The 26,052-nt window shown below is 33.4% G+C and overlaps 1 pseudogene; it reads right to left on the bottom strand.

The window, feature by feature from the left end:
* Positions 1–1,041: 1,041 nt before the first annotated feature.
* LOC102925000 (transcription factor Spi-C-like) overlaps positions 1,042–26,052 on the bottom strand; it is a 64,013-nt pseudogene continuing 39,002 nt past the window's right edge.

Below are 26,052 nucleotides of genomic sequence, written 5' to 3' on the forward strand. Positions count from 1 at the left end.
TCATGACAGTGGGTTGAGCAGAAATGTCCTCAATATGACCCCAAACACAAACACACACACATCTTTAATATGAGCACTTGAAGATCTATGAGATCTAAGCCAGCCAGGGATATATATATATATATATATATATATATATATATATATATATATATATATATATATATATAAAGATTCTGTCTCAAAACAAAACAAAATACTCACGCCTGTAGTCAGAAAAATGCAAAGTCACGGTGAGTTTTTAAAGCCAGGAACATTTTGGTATAACCTCTGTGTCACATGTTGAGTGACTTTTTACCTGAGTACTGACAAGAAAGTGCTTAAATCAATACATAAGCCTGAAATGGTGGTACATATCTGTTATCACATTAACTCAAGAATAGTTCGGGCTACTTAGCAAGACTGTCTCCAAGTAAGCAAACAAGTAAGCAAGCTTGTGTACTCTAGAAGAAAAAGTATTTTCATAGCAAAGGCATTCAGTCTATAATTTCAATTGTTTGAAATACAATTGTCCATTAATAAAATTTGTGGTGATATTTTGTTTGTACTCCAACAGATAAAATTGCCTGAAGATCAGAGGACAGAGCCAGCTGCTAGATTAAGCATAGAGGCCAGGCAGTGGTAGCACACACCTTTAATTCTAGCACTCCAGAGGCTGAGATCTATCTGGACCTCTGAGTTCAAAGCCATGCTGGACTACAGGAAATTAATCCAGTCTGATCCATGGTGTTCTTGGATACCCAATCTATGGACACTAAGTTTATTACAATAACAAAGTATCTGCAAGTGAACTATGAGCATCCTTCTGAAATATCTTCAGCTTCCTTTGAACACCAATGTGATATCAACACTACTGAAGAAATTGTCAGGACAAGAAAAGTCTGCACATGTTCTGTGCACAGTCCTCCCTGGATGATTCTAAGTCATGGATGTGGGATCTGTGAGTATGGAGAGCAGATGTTTGGAAAAATTCTGAAGCTCTGGGTTTTCTGATCCTAGAAAAGCAAGAAATGATAGAATACAGTTAGAAGCTGGAGTGGCTTAGCTTTGATAACCGGCACAAGCATAATAGTTTTCATTCCAGTGGTTCAAGCTGAGATATTCCTGATTAGGCTACCTGTACTGTTAGTAGAAGAAGTGAGATGGAGAGAGTCTTTGGAGAACAGCTTTGCTGAACTGGTAAGTCAGCTTTTTCTGGATTTCTGTGATCTCTCCAGTCCTGCTATAGTTTCTGAGGGCTCTGGCCATCTTCTGGTAAGTCATGGGTTTTGGGTTGCCCTTCCCCCCCAAAGGTCAGCAAGCTTTTCTTTTCTTTTCTCTTTTTTGATATAAACTGAAAGACACCTTGGTTTTATCGACGCACTGAATACAAGACACCATCTCCAAATTACAGAGATTTGAAAAGGTATTCAAACAGCCAAAGCTTCCTCCTGCTTTCTCTTCCCTTTTTCTGGAAGAGGGGGGCTTGTACCATCTGGTTTTCAGTTATTCTCTGCAGATATTGATGGAATCTTTCATCCAAATACAAGTCCCAGAGCCATTTGTTACACTTCTCCAGTTATAGGCAGGCTCTTCTGGGGGTGATATTCCACAACAACTGAAATTGCCTCTGATGTGAAGATAATGGTTAAGGAAAATCATGTAATTTTTATGTTCTGGGGGGCATATTAGCTCATACTAGCACTATTATTGAAGATGCTGTCTTTACTACTGTGTGTATTTCTGCCTTCTTTATAAAAAATAAGGTGTACATGTGTGTGGGGACATTTCTTTGTTTCTTCAATTATAGTTCATTGATCAGTGTGTCTACTTTTATTTCAATTACCATGCTGCTTCTAGTAATATACCTCCATAACACAACTTGATACCAGGGATGGTGGTACTTCTTTCTAGCTGTTCTCTTACTCATGATGGTTTTAGCTACCCTGAATTTTTGTTGCTGCTGTTGTTGCTGTTGATGATGATTGTTTCCATATAATGTTGGAAACTGTCCTTTCAAATCCTCTCAAGAATTCTTTTAGAATTTTGATAGAGATTGCATTGAACCTGTAGACATCTTTTTGTAAAATGGCCGTTTTCACTATATTAATCCAACTGATCCATTAGCATGGGAGATATTTCTGTCTTCTGATATCTTAAATTTATTTCTTTAATGTGTTACATTTTTTATTATAAAAATTTCACTTGCTGATTAGAGTTATCACAAGATTTTTTTTTTGTGTGTGGCTATTCTAAAAAGTATTGTTTCTTCGATTTATTTCTTAGTCCATTTGTCATTTGTATAATAGGAAACCTACCAATTTTTTAAGTTAATTTTTTTCTGGGGTTTTCTAGACAGGGTTATTCTGTTTAACATCCCTGGCTCTCCTGGAACTCACTCTGTACACCAGGTTGGCCTCAAACTCACAGAGGTCTACCTGTCTTTGTCTCCTGAGTGTGGGGATTAAAGGCATGCACCACCACCGCCTGGCATTTAAGTTAATTTTTTTTATCCTGCTACTTTTCTGAAAGTAGTTATCAACTAGAGAAGTTTCCCAGTAGAATTTGTAGGGTCAATGATATATACTATCATATCATCTGATAAGAGAGATACTTTGATTTCTTCCATTGCTAATATACCTCATTAATCACCATCAGTTTTCTTTTTGCTCTAGCTCAGCCATCAAGTACTATATAGAATAGGCATGGAAAGAGTAGACAGTATTGCATTGTTCCTGATTTTAGTGGAAATGCTTTGAGTTTCTTTCTGTTTAGGTTGATATTAGCTCTGGGATTGCTATAAATTGCCTCCATTATTTTTATGTCTGTCCTTTGTATCCCCAGTCCCTCCAGGGGATCATGAAGGGGTGTTGAATTTTGTCATAGGCCTTTTCTGCATCCAATAGAAGGATCATGTTTTTTTTTTCCTTTCAATTTATTCATGTGCTTGATTACTTTTATTGATTTATATATGGAATACCATCTCTACAACTCTGGTATGAAGCCTTCCTGGTCAAGATGAATAATCTTTGATGTGTTCTTAGATTTGGTTTGCAAGTACTTTTTGAGAAGTTTTATATCTATGCTCATAAGGGAAATTGGTCTATTATTTTTTTCTTTGTTTGGTCTTTGTGTGGTTTAGTTTCCATGGTAATTATGGCTTCATAAAAAGAATTAGGCAATGTTCCTTCTGTTTCTATGTTACAGAATTGTTTCAGGAATATTGGCATTAATTCTTCCTTGAAAGTTTTATAGAATTATGTTAAGAATCCATCTGTCTCTGGTTTTTGTTAAGGCTTTTGGTTACTACTTCTATTATATTAGGGGTTGTTGGCTGGTTTAAATTAATTATATGATCTTGATATAACTTTTATGCTTCCTGTCACATGAAATCCATCCTTTCATTTTACATTTTTCACTTTGGTGAAGTAAAGATTTTCAAAGTATGTTCTTATAATTCTCTAGAATTCCTGAGTGTCTGTTGCTTTCTTTCCCCTTTCATCACAATTTTAATTTATTTGGACTCTCTCTCTCTCTCTCTTCCTTTTAGTTTATTTGGATAAGTACTTATCAGTCTCATTGATTTTTCTCAAAAAAGGAAAAGGAAAAAAAACAGCTCTTTGTTTCATTGATTATTGTTTTTTGTTGTTGTTGTTGTTCATTTTTTTGTTTTGTTTTGTTTTTGCTTCTTTTTGGTTTGTAGTTTATTGATTTCAACCCTCAACAAATATTTCTTGACATCTAATCCTTTTGGGTGTCATTTCTTCTTTTTGTTTTAGTTCTTTCAGGTGTGTCATTATGTTGTGAATATAAGATCCCTCTCTTTTTTTAAGTGACAGCACTTGTTGCTACAAACTTCACTCTTAGGACTGCCTTCACTGTAACTCAAAGGTTGTGTGCTCATTTTCATTCAGTTGTAAAATGTTTTTAACTTTCTTCTGTCTTAACATTTTCTGCTTATATTTATTTATTTATTTTTCATTCAGTAGTACAATTATTCATTTTCCATGAGATTGTAAACTTTTTGGTGTTTATGTGGTTGTTGATATCCAGTTTTAATTTGTGGTGGTCAGATAAGATTCTGGGTGTTAATGTCAATTTTCTTGTATCTATTAAGACTTGCTTTGTGCCAAAATATGTGGTCAGTTTTAGAGAAAGTTCCATGAACTTTTGAAAGAAAACAGACATGTATGTATATATTTATATTTGGGTAAATTGTTCTGCATTCTATTTATGACCTTATTTAGCTTCAGCATTTCTCTGTTTAGTTTTTTGTATGTGTGATTGAACTATTGGAGAGTTCTAGTTACCCACTATCACTTTTATGAGGACCAATGTGTTATTTAAGCTATACTATTGTTTCTTTTATGAGCTAGGGATCTCTTGTGTTTGGTGCATAGATATTAACGGTTGCCATATTCACTTGGATTTTTCCATTGATGAGTGTATAGTGTCCTTCCCCATCTCTCCTGATAGACTTTGTTTTGAAGTTGTTTTTGGCACATTGTAGATGAAATTCTACACAGTCTTAGTAAATAAGAAACACAGAGCTAAATACTGAGGAAATAACCAAGGAGATAGGAGCAATAGCTACAACTAGCTTTAGCTTACCACCAGCAGTAGCTTCCCCAGAGTTTTTTCTTACCTGACTTGTTTTGATTGCCTTTCTGTTCTGCCTTCTCATTGCTTCTAAGCCCAGCCACATGACTTCCTTGTCACTGCCTGTCTATACAGACCTCCAGGTCTCTATGGTTGGTACTGGGATTGAAGGCTTGTTTTATCATACTTGCCTGTGTACTTGACCACACAGAGACTCTGCCTGCCATGTGATCAGATTAAGGGCATGTGCTACCACCGCTGGACTTCTGCTTAGTGACTATTTGACCTCTGATCTCCAGGCAACTTTATTAACTTTATTTATTAATATACAAATAAAATATCACACTTCATCACACATAAAATATCACCACGTCAGATATTAAAATGACTACACTGGTTTGTTTCTTCGATCCATTTGTTTGCAATATATTTTTTGTTCTTTTACTCTAAGGTTGTATCTATCCTTGATGTTAAGATTTGTTTCTTGAATGCAGCAAAAGGATGGATACTGTTTTTAATCCAATCTATTAGTATATGTATTTTTAATGAATCAATGAAATATTAATGTTGAGATTTATCAATGGGCAGTGTTTATTGTTTTCTGTTAATTTATTGCTATGGTATATTTTTTTCTTTCACTTGAATTGCTAGTCTGAGATTATATTCATTGTTTTGTTTGGTGTGGCTAACCTCTTCCTGTTGAAGTTTTACTTCTAGCACCTTATGTGTGTGTGTGTGTGTGTGTGTGTGTGTGTGTGTGTATAAAATCATGGAATGTCTTTAATTCTCCATCTATTGTCATTGAAATTTTGTTGGATATAGCAGTCTGGGCTGGCATCTGTTGGCTTTTAGGCTTTATAATACGTTTATCTATGTCCTTTTGGTTTTTAGAGTCTCCACTGAGAATTCAGATGCTCAGACTTTATATGTTGTTTGGTCTTTTCCTATTGTAGCTTTTTATTATTCTTTGTTCTCTACATTCTGTGTTTTTATTGTTATGTGTCATGGAGGATTTCTTTTCTGGTCCAGTCTGATTGTTGTTCTGTATGTTTTTTGTACATTGATAGGCACCTCCTTCTTTAGGTTGAGAAAATTTTCTTCTATGATGCTGTTGAAAGTATTTTCTGTATCTTTGACCTCAGTTTCTTCCCTTTTAACTCTTCCTGTTATTCACAGATATTGCCATTCTACAGTGTTCCAGTTTTTCCATATATTTTTTTTTCTGTGTTATTTTAGATATAACAATTTTTTTGACTGGGTTTCTTCATTTCTTCTATTTTGTCTTTAATGCCTAAAGTTCTCAGTTCCACCCCTTGGTGAGGCTAATGTCTTAGTTAGGGATTTTATTGTTGAGGCAAAACACTAAGACCAGAAAGCAAATTTGAGGAAAAATGGTTTATATGGCTTAAATGCCCATATTTCTGTTCATTGAAGGAAGTTATGACAAAAACTCAAAAAGGGCAAGATCTTGGAGCCAGGAGTTGATGCAGATGTCATGAATGGGTGCTGCTTATGGGCTTGCTCAGTCTACTTTTTTACAGAATTCACAACTACTATCCCATGGATGGTATCACTCACAATGAGCTGGGCCCTCCCACATTGATTTCAGGTTTCTATTGCTGCAAAGACACCATGAGAACCATAACTCTTTTAAAGGAAAACATTTAATTGGGATGACTCACTTACAGTTCAGAAGTTTAGTCCATTATCATCACAGTGGGACATGGAGTCATGCAGGCAGACATCATGCTAGAGAAGTAGCTGAGAGTTTTTACATCTTGACTGACAGAAAAAAAGAAGTAGCTTGCTGCACTGAGCATGCCTTGAGCATATATGAGACCTCAAAGCCCATGTTCCAACAAGAACACATCTACACTAACAAGGCCATACCTTCTAATGTTCCACTCCTTTTCGGGGCCATTTCCTTTCAAATCACCATAATCACTAATTGAGAAAATGCCTTACAGCTGGATCTCATGGAAGGATTTCCTCAACTGTGACTCCTTTCTCTCAGATGACTCTAGCTTATATAAAATATACACAAAAGCTAGTACAACTTACCTCTAAGGTTTTTGTTTGACTTTTTAAATTTTATATTTCCAGTTTTACCTTACTGTAGGTTTCTTTAGTCATTTTATTTCTAATTTCATGTCTTGAACTGTTTTCATTATTTTATTCCATCACTTACTTTTCAATGAGTTTATTAAGGGATTTATTTATATACTCTTAAGGTCCTTGAACATATTCATATTAACTATTCTGAAAATTCCCTTTGCTTTACCCATAATTTTGTTCCTCAAGGCTTACTATAGTAGAGTTGCTGGGTTCTGGCAGAGACATTGTCTTGGATGTTAATGTCTGTGTTTTTGCACAGGTGTCTAAGCATCTGGGTTTGAGATGATTGTAATTCTAGAGGGTGATAACTACTCCAGTCCTCATTTAGTGGGTGTTGCCTTTCTCGGATTCTGTTGCCCACTCTAGACCTTAGGAAGGTGTGGTAGCTGTCAGTTGCCTGATAGAGAATGCTGCTGTTGTGGCCAGTTTGTGGCCCCTAGGAATCCTGGGTAAAATGTCTTTCTTGGTATTGGGGGCTGATTTGAAGGATAAAGATTAGGTAGAAAAGTAGGATGAATCTGAGAAGGTCCATAGGAAGCAGGCAACCTGGATCTTCTCCAAGGTTTGATGAAATACCTAGGGAGTGGAGTCAGAGAAGAAAGACCGTTTCCTGAAAGTAGCCTTCTACAAGTTTGAATTCTACTTGAGAACTTACAAGTAAGGAAGGGCGATAAAGTGAAGATAGCCTACTTGATTCCCAGACCTGAGTGGTGAGCAAGTTCCCAGATAGAGTGCCTCTGGGTGTTGATGTCTGAGACAGATAAATGGGCAGGTAAGACAATTGGGTCTTCCATGAGGATCTCTGGTATCTCCAAGGAATGTTAACAAAGAGAGGACATACCATTTGAAGTGGTCTGCTACATTGCTGGCTATGAGAATGGGAGATTTAAAATGGAAGGCAGAAAGTATAGTGAAGATCATCTACCTGATCCACAGGCTGGAGTGGCCTATGGGTTCCAAGTCGAGAGGGCTTGATATTATACTTTTTACAATTAAATTTTTAATAAAACATTTTCATATAATATATTTTGATTATATTATTTCCTATCCCCCAATTCTTCCTTAGTACACACTACATCCCTACTCACCTATCTTCATGTTCTCTCATTTTCTTTCTCTCAATGAAGCAAAAACAAATAGAAACAAAAACCAAAATGAAACTCAAAATAAATTAATTAAAAACAAAACAAAGTAAATAACAGAAATCTATGAAACCAATACAAAAAGTAACACACACACACACACCAAAAAGTTAAATAGAGACTCACAGGCTGGAGGGATAGCTCAGCCGTTAAAGGCTAGGCTCACAACCAAAAATAAATAAAGACTCACTCTATTTGGCCTACTACTCATAGGCATAGTACCTCCCTTAGAATGTGGTTGATATACCCAGTGACATTACATTTGAGAAAAGCGATTTTCTGTTTCCCTGCAAGCATCCATTGCAAGCAGCTTTTTGTTTAGTTGTGGCACTTTGTTTTAATTTTCCATTCCCAGTGCTGGTATTTCATCTGATATGAATCTATGAATATCACATTTGTGCATACTTTCACAATCTCTGTGAGTTCATGTAGTGGGTAGCCATTCCAGCTTGGATCTGGAAGTTCCAACCCCCATTGAGACTCTGGCAACTGTCACGCCTACGAGGCGGGGCGAGGGGAGGCGCCTGGGGACCCGAGAACTGGATGGGTCAGCACTCTCTCTGTGCGCTCTCTCAGTGCCAGGACGCTGAACGGTGAAGGTGGATAGTGCAGAGCTCCGGAGAACACCGCTGGACTGCGTTACACCTTCCCCAGACCCTGCGACCTACCCATTACTTAATTTGTGAGTTACGCCATTAAATAAATATCCTTTTAACTACGTGGAGTGGCCAAAATAATTTCTCCAATAAGTTCATGTATGAATTATCTATATTAGTGAGTTATGTGTATAAATATGAATTCATGAGTCTCTCTGTGTTGTGTTTATCAATTCTGTTGGGTCTGTAGGACATTGTTCACTTGAAGTCTTCCACAACCTCTGGTTCTTACAATCTTCATGCCTCATCTTCATACATAGATCACTGAACACTGAGGGGAGGGATTTGATAAAGACATTAGATTTAGGCTTTAGCCTCCAAAATCTCACACTCTTCACATTGTCCAGTTGTTGGTCACTGTTAATTACCATTACTCCAAGAAGCTTCTCTGATGATAGCTGAATAATGTTGATTGAACTGTTGAGATCATATCTAAGAATACATTAAAAAGTCTGAGATTATAAAGATTTATTCCTGTTTTCTTCAGAGTCATAGAGTCCACCCTTTGTATTTATATCATAAATCTCTTAGGAGTCAGATCATGTATGACGTTTGAAATGATACTGTATTCATTGTCTTGCTGTCTCCAAATCACTTATTCCAAGACTATTTTTCCCTCATTGAATTGTCTTGTCAACCTTGTAAAAATTAATTGGCAGTAGATGCATGTGTTAACTTTTGAATTTCAATTATATTCCATTAGTCTGCATATCTTTCCTAATGATTGCACCATACTCATTTCATTAGTGTACTTTTGTACTCATTTATGAAACTGGAAGTGCAGTGTCCAGACTTTATTTCTTTTTATTTTCAAAAAATTGACTAGAATAGTATGATTATAATTTCATATTTTAAAACTAGGTTTAACACTTCTGAAATTAAAAAAAATTAGAATTTTGGTAGAATTTGAATTTGCTGATTATTCTGAGTTGAATTTCCAATTAGTGCAATTAATTCTTCTTATCATTGAATAATAGATATCTTTCTTTAATTTCTTATTTCTTTAATTTCTCTTATCCACAACTTGTAACTTTACATAGTTATGTCCTTCTCTGTAGATAACTTTATCCACGGATAATCTATTTTCTGTTGACTTTTCCATAACTTTATGGATTTTTCTTTACAAGTATATGCAATTCAGCTGCTATTGAATTGAGACTGTACTCTGAAACTTTTGTGAAATTTCCTATTAGTTCCAATAGCTTTTTACTGTTTCACTGGGATGTTCTACACATAGCATTTTTTCATTGAGGAGAAATCTGAGACTACATAGATCATGGGCCTGAAGGAAAAAATCTACTATTATTCTCTAAAAGGAATATAGCACTAAACTGATTCCTAAGGACATGCGGCTATATACCCATAGGTCAGTCCCTCACACAGCCCACATCAGAGAAACTTCTTGCAGTAAGGAGGAATCAACACAGAAACCCACAACTGGATAATATACATCTCATGGAGCAAACCTCAAATCAAAGTCATTTGTTAATTCCAAAATATTCATGCTGCTATTGCCCCAAAAGTCATATTGTGCTAAGCAGATAATTATTGTATCTAGCAAAGTTTGTAGCTAATCAAGATTAATTATTATTTTCTCCTTTATTAGCATGTACAGCACCTTCTTGCAATATGAAATTTAACCAGTATGCATTAAGGGTGAAGCTTTCTAATGAAAACAGTTATATTTCTACATTTGCTGGGTCATAACTATGTGGTATCTTTAACAATAGCATTTAACCCTCAAGTTGTGGAGGGTGACCAATAATATCAGTCATAGCCTGTAATGTTTGGGGAATCTGAGAATCAATGGGCCAACAAAAAAAAGATGGAACCTTATAACCCATTCCTTGTACTTGGGGTTTATTTTGGTAGCATATGATATCTAATTGGCATACTGTCACATAATCGCATTACATAGTGAATACATGTACACTATATGGAGGCATTTACAGTAGTGAGTTTCAGTATCTCTTTTTCAAAGGCCCTTCAGTGTTAGCTATTCCTCTCTATATTTACTTTGGTATGCTGCATGAGCTGGAAACCATCATCTAGATCCAGAAAGAAAAATATTGTATGATTTATTCACATGTGGATGTTAGTTTTTATATTTTAGATAAGCATGTTTCATTAGAGTATGCACAAAAGTTTGGTAGCTAGTATAAAATCAGTGGATAGGAGATGTTCTTTCAAGGAACTGAAATAGAGTAGGGTGTTATAAAGGGATAAAACAGAAATTAGGTTGGGATTTTAAAATAGAACCAATTTTTTTTTATGTAAAAAACCTCATACACAGTCAAATGTAAACCTTGGCAGCTGCTCAGAGTAGGAGAATGGAGAAGAGATAGGAAATTAAGCTATGCCATCTAAGTTAAGCTGACACTGAGGTTAGCTACTTGGTGGGGGGGGGGGGCTTCAGAAAAAAATCAAAGAACTTTGAAGTGTTAGAGACATCATACTTAGATATAGAAAGAAGGAAATTAAAAGTTACACTTCTCTGTGTAGTTTAGGAAATCAGGCAGACTGATGAAACAACCTGGCTCTTTAATTTCAGAGATTCTATTAAAGAATTTTGGAAAAGAAAAGTATATTATCTCTTTAAAGGAATAATTGATTCACTTATCTCTTTAGCATAACTTAAGGTGGGCTTATCTTCCAGGTAGTCCTTTGCAGAGAAGTGGTCACTTGACCTGGTGTTTGACTTCTGAATTGGTATGTTAGGTCTTCACCTAGGCCAGAGATTTTAATTGATTCCATATACCTATCTGTGTATGTGTGTATTGGCATGAGTGTTTGGATATTTGAATGTGAGACATGGCACACATGTGAAGGCCAGAAAACAAGTGAAGAGCTAATTCTCTCTTGTGATCATGTGGCCTGGTAATGGAACTCAGGCCTTCAACTTTAGAGGTATGTGCCTTTGCCCTTTGAGCCATCTCACTAGCACCAGTTTTATATTTATATGTGTACAATATTCTTAATATTATTATAAAGATTTCACTAAATCTACACTTTACATATGTTTATAATGTAGTTGTTTAAAACATACTAATTTTTACAAATTATGAGCAACAGTCTCTCTCTACTTTTGCATGCTCTACAATATATATTATTAGTGAAAAGACCTCTCAGGTCCTTGATTACATTACATTATATGCATTTTACTTATATTTATGCATATGATGAATCTGTTGATTTTTATTTAATTTTTATTGTTTTATTTGGATATGGGAATTATAACTTTTATTACTAAAATATAAAATTATTTTTTATTATGCTGATTTCATACATTGTTACTTTCTGAATTTGTCAGCTTTAACCATATTTTGATAGAATACATAGATTTTTACTGAGTAATATGACATGTTCAAACATAAATAATATTTCCTTCATTATTATTATTTGTTTTTTCTCTTTTCTTTTATTTTATAATTTAATTTAATTTTACATAACAGCCATAGATTCCCTTGTTCTCCCCCCTCCCATACCTCCCGCCTTCCCCCAGCCCACCCCCCATTCCCATTGTTTTGAGGTTGTAATATAATTAAATAATTCCCCGTTCTCTTTTCCCTCTCTAACCCTTCTCCTGGTATTTTGCTCTTATTCAAATTGATGGCCTGCTCGTTTTTTATTGTTGTGACACAAATAACATATGGACTAAGCAGATCATATTTTTAAATTAGGTAGTATTTTCCTTGGACTCTTTGAGATAACTGTATCATTTTCATTTTCATGATTTGTCTTACTATTACTTTCAAGACAGTATCAAGGTAGTTGTACAAGTAAGAACACTTACATTGGTCTAGAATTCAGAGGAAACACTTTGAACTTTTTCTCATTAATTCTATTGGATATAGGGTTGATAGTCACACAAAGAATTTATTACTTTAAAGTAGACTCCCTTCAAACCTAATTTGTTAAAAGATTTGTTCAGTGAAGAAATGTTTCTCCTATGACTGGATAGATGGTTCAACAGTTAACTGTCTGTAATTCTTGAAGAATTCAAAGGAATTCCATGGAATTCAAAACTTTCTTTTGGCCTCTTGGAGTACTAGGCACACTAGTATTGAACAGATATGCATGCATAAAAACACTCCTACACATAAAATGATAAAAATAATTTTAAAATAAAAGAAATGGTAATTATTGTTCAACATAAACTCCATCTACTGTGATGAGAATGTTGTTTTTGTTTTGTTTTGTTTTGTTTTGTTTTCATTGTGTTCATAGTTCATAGGTTGCAGAACACTTACTGATTTTTTAAATGTTAAAGCATTCTACCATTCCTCCTACAACTCTTCTCTTGTATGTAATGATTTGTGATATGTTGAAGTTAGTTTATTACTGTTTGGTTTAAAAAAATTACATTTCTACTCACCAGTGAATGTTAATTTAGTTTATTTATTATTGCTTTGTCTAATTTTTCTCTGAAGGAAATATTAACATGATTAAAATAAATTGTCAAAATTATGATTTTTTGTGTGAATACTGAAATATTAACAAATGGGAAAAGGATAGAGAGCCTAAAACTTTTCCCACAATTCTCTAGCCAGTAGATATTTTACACAGAGGAACTAAAATATACACTGGTTAAAGGAAAACCTTTTAAATAAATTATGTTGTAAACATTAGAAATAAATTTATAGAACATGAAAACTATCCCTAATTTTTTATTGTATATGAAATTCAATTCAATGGAATTTAAGTTCTTTGATATATTACCCGAATTATGAATTTTTTAGAAGAAAATACTGGAGAAAATATCTCAAGTTATGAAAATCATTTAAATGTTTTCATACATGATCCTAGAAACAAATGAAAGTAACTGAAGTCTATACAAGTATGATGTAGCTGGAGAGCTTCTCTTCAGGACCCACCAAGCCCCTGCAGTCCCACAACCCACGTATAAAATAATCACTCAGATGCTTATATTACTTACAAACTGTATGGCCGTGGCAGGCTTTTTGTTAACTGTTCTTATATTAATCCATTTCTATTAATCTATAAGTTGCCATGTGGCTCATGGCTTACTGGTACCTTACATCGTGCTTGTCATGGTGGCAGCTGGCAGGTCTCCCACCTGCCTTTCTGTTTCCTCTTTTCTTCTCTCTTTTAGTCCTGCCTATACTTCCTGCCTGGCCACTGGCCAATCAGTGTTTATCTATACAGAGCAATATCCACAGCAGTATGATTATATTAATAGTGACAACAAAAGCTGATTCACAAAAAAATGTTCAACATGGTGAATAAACACCTTATTGAAAAGACAGACTTAGATAATTTGCATGTAGATTATTAGAGAAATTTCATAAACTTAATTACAAAAACTATTTGGTTGACTGTGAAGAAGCTTCCTGCTTTGGTATAATTAAATTTTCTATTTACACAAGTATAGAAAGACCAATACCACATGCTTATCTATACCCATTTGTTCTCCTTTGAATATAAATTCCAAATCTGTGCTGTAATTACAGACTATCTGGTTATTTAATAGCAGGTATTAGAAATATGCAATAAGAGTAAACCCTAGTGATCTTTAGCATAATAAACTAAGAACAATACATAATAAACTAGTACATATGTGGTGAATATTATAGTTCACTGACTCTACATACAAAGAATTGATATGGAGGTAGAAACCTTAATTCTTCTGAACTGATTCACATATATTGGATAAATGTACCAAAATATTATTATGTATTCTAAAAATAGGAATAATTATTACACATCAGCTAAAACACAAAATAAAATCAAGCATTTGGAGAATGAAGAAATGAATTAATTTTAAATGTTAATTCTAAATAGGTAGAAGCAAGGGTTCAATATTACTTTCTTAGAATATTAATATAAATGAAGATTTGATGAATCAGATATTAGATTGAATGGCACTAATTTTAAATATCTTACCTAGGATTTTGAGATTTCAAACTTAATGTAACTTAAAGCTGGCTCTCTAAGCGATACAATTATATATATTGCTTCATTATATTTCATCTTGGTATTTTCTTGTTAATTTTTAATAAAACCAAAGGCAAAATTAGTGTTAGAATATTTCAGTTCTCTGTATCATATTGATGTAGATAAAATAGAAATTTATTTAAAGTTAGAAACATTTTTGTCATATATTTAAAACTATATTTTTTCATAGGAATAATCAAAAACACGCATTAAAATTTCATAAGGCGTTAATTGGAGATGAATTTGTAATATGTAGTAATTTCTATTACAACATGAAAAGTTTGTGGATTTTGTTTTTATTATTTTTGTTAAAGAATTAATTCTGTGATAACCATGTTTTGAAATACAAACAACAAAAATTCACATTTCTATTGTGCTTTATATTGTTTCCACTTGTTAAGTTTGAAGAAAACCTTATTGAAAAACCTTATCTACTTTACAGGAATAAGAAAAGGATGTTCCATAGAAATTAAGATTAGAAGTTTGTAGCTGGAGAGCTTCTCTCCGGGTCCTGCCAAGCCCAGGCAGTCCGACAGCCCACTTATAAAATAAACACACACACACTTATATTATTTAAACTGTTTAACTGTTATTTAAACTTTCTGGACAGTGAGACATGTCTGCACCTGGCAGCACTGGATTTACTTCAGAGAGATGGATGGGCATCGAAGACACTCTATATGGAGTTTATCTTCTTCTTGGCAAAAATAGCCATTTGGGCAAGAAACTGTTCTTGCCTGGACTGCTTGATTGACTGGACATGCAGGTTACCCATAAGAAGGTAACCACTGAACTTTGCTTGGCAAAATGGTCCTTCAGGTTCCTGCTTCACAGAAGAAAATGCCAGACATTCTACAGGACACTTAAAAAAATGACTGAGAGACTCTAGCCCTGTGGGCTAAAGACAAATGCCCCAACTTTACAAGAGAACTTTGGATAACTGTCCAGGCTGCCAGCTGTCTCTGTCTATTTTACAAGATTCCTGAAAGTTGTTTACATCCATCTTCCATTTCTCAGGTACCATTGTAATCCTTCTCAGGTCTTTGATTGGATTGAAGACTAACAGTTATAGTTACAACTATATATATATATATATATATATATATATATATATATATATATATATATATAACATATTAAGTATTAGATTCAGGTCCTTTAGGGTAGGACACCTTTTGGAATGATCTTTACAACATGCCATTTACATGTGCTCTAGACTTCTCTGGATTTTAGTATGTGTTTCTTGCTTAATATTGTTCACATTGGTTGTAGTTCCATCTTATCTAGGTCATTATTCCTCTTACTCCTGGACAATATTTGATAACAATTCCTTTGTATATAGCCTGTATTAGGTTAGAACCTTCTTATTTAGACAAAAGGGGGAGATGTAGTGGGTAGCCATTCCAACCTTGATCTGGAAGTTCCAACCCCCATTGAGGCTTAAGTAACTGTCACACCTACAAGGCGGGATCAAGAGAGGACCCTGAATACCTGAGATCCGGATGCGCTGGCTCTCTTGGTTCCTGGACTCTGGACGCTTGGAGGCAGACCAAGCAGAGTTCTCCAGAGAAGTCTGCTGGACTGTGACACACCTTTCCCAGATCCTGCAACCTATCTATCTCTTCACTTGTAAGTTATGCCACTAAATAAACCTCCCTTTTAACCACATGGAGTGGCCTTAATAATTTCACCAATAGAAGTTGTATTTTAAAGTGAATACATTTTTTGTTGCTTTAAGACATAATGAAGAAGCCCTAAACCCCTGCTCTCATTATTATGAGCATGCATGCTTATACGTACAAATTCTTATGATGTGTATACAACAACCTTTACTAAATTATATGGTAATGAAATGAAGTACACCTGATAAATCATCACTCTGCTCCCTGTTTCCTGATTCACCACTATTTTGTGAATCATTGTTGTTTTGCATTGTAGTGCTTAAATTAAAACTGTCCCACATTTCAGTGTTTTGTGACTATTATTATGAATTTGATTATGAAATGACTGTATATGTTATAATAATCATGGAACTTTGTAATTTTGAAATAATTCAGTTATAGTTGATATATATTTTTGGAATGTATTATTGCACAATGAAATAAATACACTATAAAAGATTAATATTTTAAAAGTATATCTCTGGAGAACTATAAAATGTTACTGTTTGGTGCAACACCATAAAATGCATAATATTTATATACCTTTATTTATATTTGATTTCTTTTAATCTGTATCCAGCATATTCAAATATTTGAGGAATATATTTATATCTAAATTGTAGTTAAAACATGGCTACTGACTTTCTTACTGATTAGAAATTATTCTAATGAATAAATAATTGGGCTGGGGAAATGGCTAAGCCTTTAAAGGCTAGGCTCATAACCAAAAAAATAATTGATAAAAATCAGGCTTTAGTCAAATTTATCAAGCATGATGACATCACACAGGCAATTTTACAGCAATTTTGTTTTCCCTACAATTTTGTATAAGGGAGTAAAAAAGAGTATCATATCTAGATCATTAATTATTGCAGTTGGTGTTATATTTATACATATGTTTTAGAGATTAAGAATGGATAGATGCAGGTTATTTTAGCCTAAAGTTTCAATTCTACCTTCTGAAACTCTTTGCTGGTACATTTAAAATCCTGTATGAGTAAAGAGAAAAATAGTGATTCTTAAGCTTTTTTTTTTGAGAGAGAGAGAGGGGGGGGAGAATAAAGAAAAGTTCCATTTGAGCAGAACACTTCATTGAAACTTCAATGATTCTGTGCAAATGGAAACTCAATTTATTGACTCTACTTATCTGAGCATTCTACAGCTAGCTTCTTTGTTAAGGAGTCCAGTACAGCATGTTTAAAATCCATATTTGTCTTCTTGAAACCATGGAAACCATGACTAATTGATTTGAGAAATTGAGTTTTGAAATGTGAAGTTCAATACACAAGAAGCTTTAGCTCTCATTCTACTAAACTTCCTGTGGGATTATCATCATTCTGAATTTTATTTTCAGTTGAAAGATTGCAGTAAGACAAACATTTAAAAACTATATTTGACATATCTCTTTGTTTTGTTTTAAATATATGCTACCTTTTGATAAATTGCATCTGCTCATAATAACTCCCTTTCTCCCTTCCCTATCTCTTTTAAATTCATTCAATTCCCCTGTTTCCTAACCTATTTTATTATTGTTAATCTCCAGATATGAAGTGTAATATAAACACATTTATCTGCATCATACCGAACAAATACTTTTAAGTAAATATATCAAACCATTCTCTTTACAAAATGACAGTAATACTTTGAGAATGAAATTTGTTATCACTGTGCACAGCATTTGTCTAACAAAATATTTCAACTAACTTATTTTTAATATGTATAGCACTGTGGTTCTGAAGCCATTGTGAGAAACATAATTGATATAGATTATTTTCATGTACATGCTGCCTATCATCATAAAATACATAAATTGCATTGCACATGTAAAAGGGAACTAGGAAGATCAGTTAATTATCAAAAATAATCAGATCATGGTGCAAAGAGAAAGAAGTCAGAAAATTAAATCATGATATTAAACTTAAAACATACTTCATCAGAACTAACTTTATTTAGAGTTTTGGAACTCTTGATTTAAACATGGAGAATCATGCCCACTGTTTAACAGAATGGATATAGTCTGTGCATAGAAAACAAGCTTCTTCTTTGAAATATTTTATTAGTGTATGTAAAACAATCCATGAAATTTCACTTGTAGAAAATTAAGAATGAAAGGGAAAAATGAGAAATAATTGCAAGAATGAGAAAGAAAACAGTGACACAGAAAATGACACACTTTTTGAGGACACAAATGAAAATGTCTTCTATAGTACAAAATATGAGGGAAACCACACAAATTTGCCCTTTATTTAAGAGTAAAATATCAATGTCAACATATTTTAAAATATTGCCTTTTCAGAAATGCATGTTTCCACCAGGAACAAGATCCACATTTTTTTAACTGATTATGGGTAAATATATACTACATCAAATGAATATACATTTATTTAGAGTTAGGATAATGAATTATAGGCAGTCTTTGTTATATAAGTGTAGTAGATATATTAAAGACAGATATATGGGTAGAAAGATAGATAGATAGATAGATAGATAGATAGATAGATAGATAGATAGATAGATGATAGATATATAGATAGATAGGTAGATAGATAGATAGATAGATAGATAGATAGATAGATAGATAGATAGATAGATAGTAGGTATGTAGACAGGGGTGTGATAGCCATAGATTCTGTTTTCAGCTAAAATAGGGTAAACTTAAATTAATGATCAAACCTGCGTGTTTAGAATCGTTTCAATGTTGCTTAACAGTGGTTGTTTGTTTAGACTGGCAACTTATCTATTAAAATCAGCCAAAAAGATTGTGAGCTTTGGAATTCTGTAACTATTATAATTGTAGATTATAATGATCCTATAGTAGTCTAAAATAATCTGTACCTTTACAAATTATACAAATCGATTTATTAATGCACAAATAGAAATTTAACAGGACATATGAAGAATACAGTTTAAAATTATTTGTTATAAATATTAAATCTTGAAGGAGTAAGTGATCCAAGTTGTGAAAAAAATTGTTTTCCTCAATAAATGAGTTATGTCACATTTAAAATAGTGTCCTAAATCAATTCAATCCCAGTTACAATGATCAGAAATGTAACATAAAAACAAATTAAATCAAGTCTTCCAGATGCAATGGTATAATTAAAAACAAGTCCAGCTGCTAACAGTCTTATAAGCAAGGTAAAGCATATGTGATCTCACCCTAAGGATATTATTTGATATTAAAGAAAATCACCATAATGAAAATCTTCTCTTCCTTCAGTTTTATTTTTTCCTTGTTATGATCTAAATTGCTGTCCATAGCAATCTAGTATTAACAACCACTGTTGAGGAAATTCAACTAGGAGAAAAATTATTTTTTAATTTTATAATTGCAAATATTGACATATAGTCATAGCATTATACTATTGTTTGAAAACACAAATGTAAATTCCACATATCTTGTTCTTGCTTACATTACAAATAAAAATGAAATGTTATGTTGATTTTGCAATAAAACATATGTATCTTTGGATTTAAGTTACTATTGTTTTCAGCTCCAACTTCATGACTACCCATGTACTCTGCACTATGTACCTCCTAATTAATCATAGTAAAAATCCTATTTTCACTCAGATAATTTTCCATACAAGAGACATTTATATATATGATAAGATAAAATCTATTTTGAAAGAATAAAACAGTAACAAAATGTAATTTGCTAAAGATCAATGCCATGTTTATAAAAGAGCAAAAACAGCATCATTAAATGATATTGGTAAAGCCATTAATCAGACTTTTTTTTGCTCTTAGGAACACATGAAAGCAATTTAAAGGATAAATATTTATTTCAGTTAATGATTTGAGAGAATTTACTTTGTGTTCAGATGAAGAATGTCATGTCAAAATCTGTCCATTCTGGGTAGACAGGAAACTAATGAGGGAATAGGAAAGAATGAGAAGTATCTTTGGAATGCCCCTATGACTCACTTTTCCAATTAATTCCCATGTTTCAATAATACCTCTATATTGTAACTACACTAACTAATTCATTAATTAAGGAATGCCAGAATCCAGTCCCTTCCCAGAAAGTCATCAGGTGGTAACCTCAGAACAAATGAGCTTTTGGGAAAGATCTCTGATTTAACTCATAGCATGAAGTCTCTCTGGTCACCAGAAGTCCTAGCCTTCTCAAAATGGAAAATCCACTTTTTTTTTTTATCACTATGAGACTCAAAAATTTCAAAAGTTCCAAGATTATACAAAAGTACAAATACCCTGAGATGTAAGCCCAAAACCTATGAATGCTAACAAACTCTAAAAAGGAAAATCAAGTTATATACTATAAGTTGCAATGACACACAGTAAAAAAATCATATCCAAAACAAGAAGAATAGAAATAATGGATATAAAGAAAGATAAAAATTCATCAATATGAAAATGATGTAGATATGTGTTCAGTAGTTTCTAGGGGCAGAGAACAATTAGGTATTAGCAGCCAAACTACATGGCCTTGCTGACTATACTGGTATGTCTTCTTTTCTAGGTTAAATTTGCTTACTTTCTGCAATTTTTTTTGGCAAGCATTCTATGGTCATGCAATTTCTGACACCCTGGAGTCTTCATTGTTCACAGTATTTTTACTTTAATTCTCATACCTTTATGCATCAATATTCCAGTGGCTACCTGAAGGAAACTAAAACCATAAAAAATGTCTGACACCAAAGGCTTTCTGTTATCACTGGGGAGCAGATATTAGTGAGCCACTAACTCTTGAATTTTGTACCATGAGCACCATGTCAACAACATCAAGGTGTGCATCCAATTCAACCAGTAACTTGCCCCTTTCTACCAAGGATTTGTAGCTATTAAATAACTATAAAACTGAATGGTAGTGCTTTGCCACATGTCCTTGTAAAGGAAGAGTCTTCTGTTTTCTTTCAAGGCAAAATTTTTCAAATGAATGTATTAATGGACATCAGTAGCCCTGTGATAGTTGGGGCTGACATCTTTCCTATCATATCAATGAGAATATGTAGAATATTTTAGTGTAGCTAATGTTATATCAGTCATCACAACTTCCTTTGCCAAACATTTTTCATACTTCTTTTCAGCAAGATTCTCAAGTCACCTTGCTCTAATTTGGCTCCCAATTATCTATTTGACCTTGGCTACAGGTCACCTGCAATACTTACACACAGCACAAACTGAATGGTAAAATTTTATGAAATTATCTCCACTTGATTATGTAGTCCATTCTTTTAAATTTCAGCCTATGGCTATCTCAGGACTTTGGAAAAATGGAGACAGACTACACAATGTGGCCCTCATCAGATCTAGTCAAATTTCTGATAGTGTTTTCCTTTCCATTGTAAAATTTTACAGCTCAGTTATACCATGATTTTCAGTATATGGAAGAATACTATTATTTCTATGGTAAAGAATAATGTTGGAAGTCCTTAAAATTCCCATTTCAAGAAAAATATTATCTTATTTTGTGACATTTTCATTGTAGACTCCATTTTCCAAACTGTGTTTGAATTTAATAAAAAACTAAGTTACAAAAGAACACCTTTTCATAGGTTAACAACATAAACATTTGGACAATTATTTATAGTTTTATTTGCCAGATGTATTGGAAGTGGTTGAAATAAAAAATAGGCTAGTCAAGGTTGTTGAGGAAGATACAGGAATAAGTTGTTCATAAGGACATGGACAAGCTTTGATACATTGTCAATAACATAGGTGGCTGTGCATATAAAGAATACTCTGAGTATACTTATGAATGACCTGAGAACTTTCATGGCTTCCACATTAGGTGAATCTTTGAGTTTCGTGTGAGCAGAAAGGAAAGTATCTGGAATAACTGTGAAATATCTGTCTGAGTGTTGAAGATATGTTTCTCCTATGTATACAAAACTGCTTGAGAAAGATTGGAAGGGGTGATACTGATTCTCAATATAAAGGGGAGTTGTCTTATTGCTCTTAGACAGCTAAGTTAACTTGAGCAAAGACTTGATGATTAATAGAAAACAAATTTATACGGTCCTTCTATATCATATCCTCCTCCCCATCTTACTCAGTGGGTCAAGATCAGGAGAAAGCTTCCTATTGTCTTTATCTCTCTCACTGGGATAGGAAAGAGTTTGAGCATATAGTCAGTATTTCAGATACTAGAGTGAGTAGATTATTAGACAAAAAAAAAAAAAAGTCCACTATCGGTAATGTACCTACACAGGTCCTAAAGAGATACCTTCACAGAAAAAAAAATTGGAGAAGGCCATATATCTCAGAGGCCTGAGGTGGCTGGTGAAGACTTATCCTTGTGAAGATCCAATATATGGAAAATAGGAGAGGATTTTATCGCACAAATTGTAATAACAGAAATGGAGAGTCTATCACTGGGGCTAAAAGCCTGAGATCTATTAAGCTGTGAAACAAAACAAGGATTTAAAGGAATGCTAATTTGGGGTTGTTTCAAGAGGTGGTTCATCAATTAAGAGTGCTAAGTACCCTTCCAGAGGACCAGAGTTCATTTCTCAGCAACTAAGTTTGGTGGCTCAAGCTCACCTGTATTTCCTGCTCCTAGAAGTCTGACACACTTTTCTGGCCTCTGTAGTCACCAGCACACCTATGACTACCCCCAACACACATAAATAAAAGTAAATCTAAAAGATGATTTGAATTAGTCAGACAAAATTAAAAGAAAGTAAACAGGGAAGAAATAGAACTTGTAAGACACTATCAAGTACACCAATATACCCATAAAAAGTTTCTAAGAAAGCAAAGAAACAGAAATAGAAAGAAAGAAATTTTGTTTAGTAAAATAGTATAATGCAACTTCAAAAATGTGGAAAAAATTTAGTATATAGATATAAGAAGCCTAATGTATAAAAACAAACATAACACCCTCTGACTCACTGAAAAAAAGTTAATCAAATATAAAAAGTGAATTCACAAGCGAGTAAGAATGATTAAGTAATGTAAGAAAGAATATCGATAAGACTTATGAGAAGCAATCACTATTGAACATAGGTGTCAAACACTCAATACATGAAACCAACCAATTAAAGATTTCATCAAATGAGTGCATTCTACAAATATGTGGGATTTATTTGAATGCAGTCTGTAAGGATGGTTCAACATAGTTTATTTTAAATGTGCTCTACCACATTAAAAAGCTGCAAAATAAATAAATGTCCCATGATAGTTTCAGTAGATGCATAAAAATATTTGCTATTATACAATTTAATAATCTTTATTGAAACATACATATAGCAATTAAAGAAATAAGTCAATATAGTCATATAATGAAGCCATTTCTGTGTGTCCAATAGCAATATTTTGCTCAAATATAGAAAACTTAAAGCATTTCCTCTATTAGAGACCATGTTATAATGTCAAGTTCCACCAGTCCTTTTTGTTACAATTGCTTATTTATTTAAGACAGAGTGTTATTTAGTAGCACCATTCTGCTTGAAACTAATTAAGTAACCCAAGTAAGCCTTAAACATGTCATCTTGCCTTTGTGTCATGAATTCTTGTAAGTGGGCTCCACAAGCGAAGGCAAAGCCTCATTATTGCTGTTGAACCAATGAAATAGGACAAGGAAAAATAATATATGACATCCTAAGTTGTAAAAAAAATCAATAATATTGGTTCACTAATAACTTGCTCTTCCATGAGAAAACTAGCAAATAATATTTCACAAATGACTATGAGATATACATGAATTAAAAGAAGGTGGAAAAGCAATTAAATCTTGCAATAATCAGCTGTGCTTTTATATACTAACAATGGGCTGTCACATAAAAAGGAGATGAAAACACAATCACATTTTCAACAGCAAATAAAATGCACAGAAATAAAGTTTAAGTAAGACTCTGTAAACTGGAGAACATTACTGGAATAAAATAAAATAAAATAAAATAAACAAATACAATTTTTGGAATAAAGCAAGTCCATCTTGAAATTCATATAGAGCTAAAAAGAAGTTCAAGTGGCCAAAATGACCCTGGGAAATAAGTTTGTTGTAAGATTTACACTATTATAAAAAAAAGAGTCTGAGATAATGAACTTATGAGAAAACTGTTTATTTTGCCTCATAGTTTTGGAGGTCTAAATCCATGATTAGTTTTATATATTGTTTTAGGTCCTGCATCACTTCAGCACATAAGAACAAACAGACAGCATGTGTTAGGTTAGAACTGCTTATATTATCATATCATCATCAGCAGTAGCAGCAGCAGCAGGGAAGGAAGGGGAAAGGGAGATCAGAGTTTCACACCTCAAAGGTCTTTAAAATTCTCAGTATGCTCTAGTTCTATAAATAGCCTCTACATCCTACTAGTGTCATGGGGCTTGGGATAAAGCCTTCAATGCAGTTGACTGTGAGAGATACTTATTTAAATCAAAGTGAGAAGAACCTGAAAAAATATCACCACATTATTATTAAAATCTGAATTAAGGCTTCTGGTGAGATGGCCAATTAAAAGAGGCCTTTGTGTGACTCTGTAAAGGAGAAGAGAAGAGAATAGAAGAGGAAAGACAAGAGGAGAGGAGGGAGAGGGAGAGAAACAAACAGACAAAGAGACAGAGAGCAAGAGACAGAGACAAAGAGACACAGATGTGAAAGAGACTATTTCTGCAACAGAATGAGAAAGATATTGTCTGTAAAACCAATAGCAAAAGTGTGGTATAAAGCCTGAATCAGATCTCCTCCCTGAGCTCCTGTCATGATGAGCCTAAGGAATATATGGAAGGCTTTACCTCTGCATGGCTTAGAGAGTGAAAGAAAGAAAAAATTGACCCAAGAACAAAGTGGAGAATGGGTGGTTTCTTTCATGTACTGGTAGGATAATTGGATTTTCACAAGTAATAATGAAAAGTAAACCCTACCTAACACTTTAAAATGAGTTCATAATCAATTAAATATTTAAATTGCTGGTCTGAGAGCATAAAACTGTTGGTTAGGGTATAAGAAATTTTCATTATGTTGATCACAGCTTTAATTCTTTGCTATTAAAACAAGGAGATAGATGATAAAATTAACGACAAGCCAACTGCACTGTATCAAACTAAGATTTTTCTTCAGAGTGAAAGAAATGAATAAAATGAAAAAGGCAACCTGGTGTAAATGAAAATGCAGTTACAGAGTGTACATCATATATGGATGATATCAAAACATACAGGCTATTACTATAACTCAATGTTAAAACTATATAATTGTATTATTGCAGAGGAAAATGACAAAATATAATTCCATCAAGGAAGAAATACAAGCAACAAACAGGTATATCAAATTCTGTCTAATATCAGTTTTCAGGGAACTAAACATCCAATGAAAATCTGGTATTATCTCACAGTTGTTAGACCAGCCATTATCAAAACAAACACTGATAAACTGTGAAAGCATTGAGATAGCTACATACAGCTCTTGGAAATGTGAAATTTAGAAGTTACTATCAATTCAAACAGAAAGCCCTCAAAACATTTAAAGTAGAGGCTTCGTGTAATCTACCAATCCCTCTTGTCATTTATACAAAACAATCAAAAGCTGATTATCCAAAGATGATAGCATTGCAGTATATGACGACATTAGAACAAACAGTTAGATAGTGAGAATGTATTGCACTAAACCAATAATGAGAATGTATGGTATGTATTAAGTGTGATTTTTCCCTCACACATGTTGTTATGAAATTCAAAACTTGAGTATTAACACAACAATTAAGAGAATGATGAAAGGTTCCAAGTATTAATAGGAGGAAATGATAATTCTGGAACATATATTGTAGCTCAAATAACTTAATAAATAACAAAACTGAATCAACTACAAATGAACAAAAATTGTAAAATGACACTTTTCCCAAAAAAGAAATAGAAATGAAAAAATATATAAAATTTTCAGTATAATTTGTCATCAAAACCCCAATGGGATGGAGATAATTTTGCAAGTTAGACTAGGTATTGTCAAAAATAATAAAAAAATGTCATTCATATACTATA

This window comes from Peromyscus maniculatus, chromosome X, assembly GCF_049852395.1.
Source record: "Peromyscus maniculatus bairdii isolate BWxNUB_F1_BW_parent chromosome X, HU_Pman_BW_mat_3.1, whole genome shotgun sequence".
Taxonomy (NCBI): Eukaryota; Metazoa; Chordata; class Mammalia; order Rodentia; family Cricetidae; genus Peromyscus; species Peromyscus maniculatus.